The sequence below is a fragment of the Rhineura floridana genome, chromosome 1 (assembly GCF_030035675.1).
Source record: "Rhineura floridana isolate rRhiFlo1 chromosome 1, rRhiFlo1.hap2, whole genome shotgun sequence".
Classification (NCBI taxonomy): domain Eukaryota; kingdom Metazoa; phylum Chordata; class Lepidosauria; order Squamata; family Rhineuridae; genus Rhineura; species Rhineura floridana.
This window is the reverse complement of record NC_084480.1, coordinates 119,403,210-119,409,477: the sequence shown is the minus strand read 5'-3', so window position 1 is coordinate 119,409,477 and position 6,268 is coordinate 119,403,210.

Here is a 6,268-nt window from a genome sequence, read left to right as displayed (position 1 = left end):
TTCTGTTGCACCAGTGGAACCTCCATGGCGCAGCATTGGATAAAAACTCTAGAATTTTAAAATGTTATAAGCTAGGTGGTTTTGTTCTAAAAGGATGAACTATAACAATTTTTGTAGAATAAATATCAACAAAAAGAAGCCATGACCAGTGTGTATACACTAGAAGGATGGAATAGAAATCTCTCTCTATAGAAGCAAAACAAAACAAGCATAATCTGCGTAACTGATCTTCAGTTCCCAATGAATGTTCGGAATGGTGGCTTTCCAAACTGAAATTTTAGTCCTTGACATACAATCAGCTTGAAGCTTCTTTTCTTTCTTCAGAAGCCTCTGCCTCATTTTAATTTCCTTCATGGAATGCACAGGCTTTCCACAGCAACCCAAAATCCAGGAAGTTAACAATGAAACTGGGCAAACCATTCTGGAAAGCACATGGCAGAGCCAAAGGAAAGCCAGGCAGCAAACCACCCACCCACCTCAATGCTGCTTTATTAATTAACGTACTGAGGTGTCGAGACGTTTCAGCAAATGCCAGACAATAACACTGAAAGAATCTCCTGGACTTTCCCTTGCACCGGCACATGCATTGCCAAGGCAGATGCTGGACTCAAGTGCAGCTGGCTTGCCCACCACTGCAAACAAGCAACAGCTGCATGTGCAATTTAATGATCTTCCAAGCTATAGCCATTCACAAGCTTGACAGATATAAGGATAAGTCTTGCACAGTTTCCATCGGCTACCTTTCCATGCTGTGCACTACAGGCAGTTCTTATAGGAAGCTGCCTTGTACTGAGCCAGACTGTTGGTCCATCTAGCTCAACATTATCTACTCTGACTGGTAGAAGCTCTCCAGGGGTTCAGGTCCTATCTAGAGACACCAGGGATTGAACCTAGAATATTCTGCATGCAAGGCAGATGGATGCTCTACCACTGAGCTAAGGTCCTCCCCCAATTCTCATGATTCTTTTATTTCGACTATAAAAACATTGCAGGTATTCTTCTTTTAAGACCACAAGGGCTGATACTGTAAGGTAGCAGTAGCTGCCTCCCTTTACTTTCTTCCTAAACTGCTCTTGTAACCTCTAAATGGAGAAAGTACTGGGTAGGCAAAGGATGTGATTCTTTCCCATGTACATGCCATTCTTCTGGGCTTAGAAGAGGTAGCCAGTGTTCATATTGGCAGAAACCACCGCATCCAACCTTTCTCAATGCTTCTTCATTCTCAATGCTAGGTTACTAGTGGCCTATGCAGATGATGTGTGGAAGCGCTTCCCACAAGACTATGGAAACACATGGATCTAGCCTCGCCCAGCAGCTATTCTTACTATATATAATTTGTGTAAGAGTATATGGAGAAATTAATAATGGCAGGTTTTTTTCCCCCGTGCAAAGTGAAAAAAAAAATTCACGCAGAATACATTTTTCAGCGGGCTTTCAAATCATATACAGTGTGAAATATCAAGCTGATCGAGGTTTGCACAAATGCAAAGTGTGTTTAGTTAGAGGTAAATCCCACTGATTTTAGGCTAAGAAGCTACAGGGAACCTGTATCCAACACAGTTCTTGGAGTGCTGCCTATCCTCACATTTATGATTACCCTAGTGTGGCCTAATGGAAAAGAGGACAGAGCTCCTGCACCTTTAATGCAATGATTGGCAGTGAGTTTTTTTAAATTTAAAAATGTGAATTTGTTAAAAGTATTTATTTATTATTACCTTTATATCCCACCTTTCCTCCAAGGAGCTCAAGGTGACTTACATTGTTCTCTCCCTCGCCAACTTATCCTCACAACTCTGTGAGGTAGGTTACGCTCAGAGACTGTGACTGGCCCAAAGTCACCCAGCGAGCTTCATGGCCAAGTGGGATTTGAACCCTGGTCTGCCAGGTCCTAGTCCAACACTCTAACCACTACACTGTGCTGGCTCTTTATCCCAATATATGAATTACACAGAGATTTTGTGTAAATAATATAACAAAACACACTTTGAAGACACTGCATTAATCAGCAGGCCACACAAGGCTTATGTGGATTTTAAAGGGTCACTTATCAACGTATGAAGCTGTCTTCAACCATGTGAGACCATCAGTTATGTTGCACAGGATTGTCTACAGCTGGCAGCAGTTCTACCCAATCTTTTTTCAGTTCAGCCAGCTGAGATTCTTTGTGGTATCTTATCTAGAAAAAGCATGTGTTCTGCCATGGAACTATACTCCCTCCCCACTATGTTTTATGCATGTGTAGCCATTACAAGAGACTGGGTAGTTTGCACTAGGTTCTCTGCACAGTATGTAGAGTCGGTCCTCAATAGGATCATTAGATTATCAAGTCCCTTTGGGCAGCTATACCTCTCAGCTAGAAAGCAGCAGCGTTAAATTGTTTGCAACATATTCCCTGTTGACACTGCAGTATTAGAGGAATTTTTGCATTTACCTTGTTTGAAAGGATTCATATATCAAGCTACTGCAGACTGGTGTGGCAGTTAGGCATCAACACTGCATTTTAAGAACTGTTCTGGAAGGCTGCAGAAACCTTAGGCGTCTAAAACGACTGAACACAGCATAACCTGTCAGTGACAGCACAACACTGCCTCCCTGAAGAAAGGATAATATATGGCTTGCTTTGCTAATGGGGATGCAGTCCTGTAGGCACATCAGTTGCCTGGAATTTGATATTGTTAGCCATGGTGCACAGCATAAAACTAGGGCACCATTTTTTTCTTTGGATCTAGAACTCAATTCAGTTGTGAAATTTAATGTAAAAGTTTCTGTTTTGGTAATCATCATTATATGGGATATATTCATAAAACCTAATTTCAAGAACTTCCTTGGTCATTCCTGCAATTCCATACACCCTAATTTTAAGCACACATTCACACACATACAGTGGCATGAGAGCCATTTCCCCATGCCACTATCTCCCATCACGCAATATATGTGTGAACCCTATAATTCCATTTGTGGGGCCAGTCACAAATCTTTCCCAAATGAGCATTGTCCTAATGGTTCAGATGGGAATGATGAGGTAGGAAAGACCCATGCAATTCGTCCAGCCTGACATTCCAGTAGTCACACAGAGGGAGAAAGAGGGATCGAGTCCTTATTTACAAGCAGGTTCAATCAAAATCAACGGGACATAACTTTCTAGGGTTCAGGTGACACATTTGAATGCTTGCTTGCTACAGGCCTGTCTAGGTTCTTCTGTAAGCCTTCCATGAGAAACTCCTTCAATTACCCAGCCAGTTAGGAATTCTTTCTTGATATTGAAACAAGTCTAAATTGGTGAATGTTGATCCTCATGGTTCTTGTTATGTCACACTTGAGATCTGCTCAGTTGTCTGTCCAGTTATCCAGGCCCTGGTAACTTCCTGATTAGACTACTGTAATGCATTGAGCTGCACCCAGAAGGTGCAGTTGGTACAATTGCCAGGATGTTAAACACAGGATGTGTATTCCATTCATATCTTGTCAGCATTAAATAGCTCCAGTAGGTGCCTGTTCACTTCTGAGCCTTATTCAACCTGCTAGTATTGACTTTTAAAGCCTGAAACAGCTTGGCTCCCAGGTATCTGAAGGAATGCCTCCTTCCCCATATCATTCCTGCCTGCATTTTAGATCAGCCAAAGAGTTTTACCACTGTTCTCTCTTTGTCACAGATGAACCAGGTGACGGTCAGAGAAGGCCTTTTTGGTCATCCCATGTATAGAGTCTAGGGAGTGGCACCAACACTTTTTCTTTTGGGCACCAGGCAAAACCATTTTTATTATCCCAGGCTTTTAAATCTTAAGACATTTTATAAGTTTGCCAAAGGTTCTGCTTTATCCAGCAGCTGTTTTCCTTTGTGTTCTTATTGATGTGACATTTAAAAATGTAAACAGACCTGGAATCAATTTTGTGGAAGGGCAGTATAGAAATATCAGACCAATGAATAAAATAAAGCTTCTGGGAAAGTTGATTGGTACCCACGTTACTTTCTTTTAGGAGTTAGGTAAAATAAAAATAGAGATAGAAAGTTTTTGACCATAACAATGGGTACTAAGAGACCTTGCAAAGTTTGTAATTATCAGAAAGCCCCATGAAATTAAAGGATAATGGGAAGCAGAGTTTCCAGAGGTGTAATTCTTTCCAGAAGGCTGGTTGGGATGGGTAACTGAATTTGACTTTTTTTACGCTAGGGATTTGTGCATCAACCTGAACACCTTTGAAAAGCTAAAGCACCATGGAAAAGAACTTTGTGAAGACTGCTGAAAGGAAGTATGGAAGACTTTCCTTCCTTAGTGTGTGATGGGATTGTGGGGAGATGATGAATACAATGGTGCAAAAGTACAAGGATAAGGCAACCTAGCATTACTGTGCATGTCTAGTGTATGCAAGTGTGAACGTCACATAATGAGATGTTTGTAGCAGGGGTGGGTTCTCTAGGAAAGAGTATTTGATCCAGGGTGAGCATTGTAGATTAATGGGAGGAGGAGCTTATGCCTTGGCCTATTTTTTGTAGCACCAGTAGTTCTTGCCATTTAGGTTGGGTTGTGCTTCCAGTGACATCATTATACTCAGCGTTATGATGGCTGCCATCTTGCAGACAATCCAAACAGTAAGAGAGTTCTTTGTCACAGGACAAAATCAGCTTCAGACACAATCCTATGGTACTGGAGGGGAATCTCAGGAGCCATAGGATTTTGCAGATCTCATTCTCCAGGGATGAAAAGGGAGGTCTGACTTCAGAAGCTTCTTCCCAGCTGTCATCAAAAGATAGAGGAGCAATGATGCTGAACCTATCAATGTTCCAATGGCAAAGGAGGAAGGTGTTAGGGTGGTGTGTTGGTACAGTTCAGCAGAGGCTTTGGATTAGCTAGCTCCAAAGCCCTCTCCTTCCCCCAAACACACACATGGAACAGGAGGGGGAAGTATGCTGACCAAAATAGGGAGAAGAAAAGCACTGCCCCATTATCTGTCCTACTTTGGATGTGATGGCTTGTTTGCCACAGCTACTCCCTCCCCCAACCTTGTAGAATTTGGTTTGCCTGTTTCATATATAAATATTTAATGCCAACCATACCTTTTCCTTAAAAGCTGGGGGGGGGAAGTACTCATGAAATTTGTATTTACAAGCAGTTTTAAAAACCTATGGTTTGCAAGAAATACTTAAGTTTTAAAAGCTTAAGATTCAGATCTAAGATCTTCACAAACCCTTTTAGCCCTCACCTTAAAAGGTCCACCCCTGTCCATTAAAGCAGACCAAGACTCACTAGGACCTTAGAGGAGACAGAGACCATAGCTCTGTGGTAGAGCACATACTTGCATGTTGAAGGTTCAAGGTTTAATCCCTGGCATCTCCAGTTAAAAGAAATAGGTAGCAGGAGATAGAAGAGACCTATGCTCAAGTCCCTGGAGAGCCACTGTCACTACTGTCTGACATGGTATAAGGCTTCCTCCTATGTTAGATGCAGCCAGGATAAGCCTACAGCAGCGGTGGGCAAACTGGGGGCTTGTGGGGTCTACCTTATTTTTCAACCAGAACCCTGGCATCCATCAACAGGAGCCAGGTAATAAAATAGTAGCTCAAACAGACAGAAATTAAGGTGCCTCTAAGCACATCCTCAGCCCAGAACCGAACGAATGAATTCATACAAAACGTCCAGTGAGAGTTAAGAACATAAGAAGAGCCCTGCTAGATCAGGCCAAGGCCCATCTAGTCCAGCATCCTATTCTCACAGCGGCCAACCAGATGCCTATGGAAAGCTCTAAAGCAGAAGCTGAGCACAACAGCACTCTCCCCACGATTCCCAGCAACTGGCGTTCAGAGGCATGCTCCTTCTTACAGGGGGAGGGATAGAACACTGGCATTGTGACTAGCAGCCCTTGATAACCTTAACCTCTATGACAGGGGTTCCCAAACTGTGGTCTGTGGGCCACCAGTGGTCCATAAGCTTCATTCAGGTGGTCTGAGGCATGTCCACGATAAAAATTCACATTGACTTTTAACTGTATTTGTATTGCTTCTTTTATTTCTTACATTGTATTTTATTATATTACAATTTGCATTCCTGAAGAATTCAAACTGTATTTGTAAGAATATAAAAGTAATATAAGAAATAAAAGAAGCAATAAAAATACAATTAAAAATAATTCAGCATCTAGCATTGCACATTACAATTGCTACAACAGGCAGAAAAGGTGGTCTGCAAAGAACTTCCACAATTTTCAAATGGTCTGCTCTATGAGGATAAGGAACCAATATTTATTTATGGATAGGGTGGGGTTTGTTATT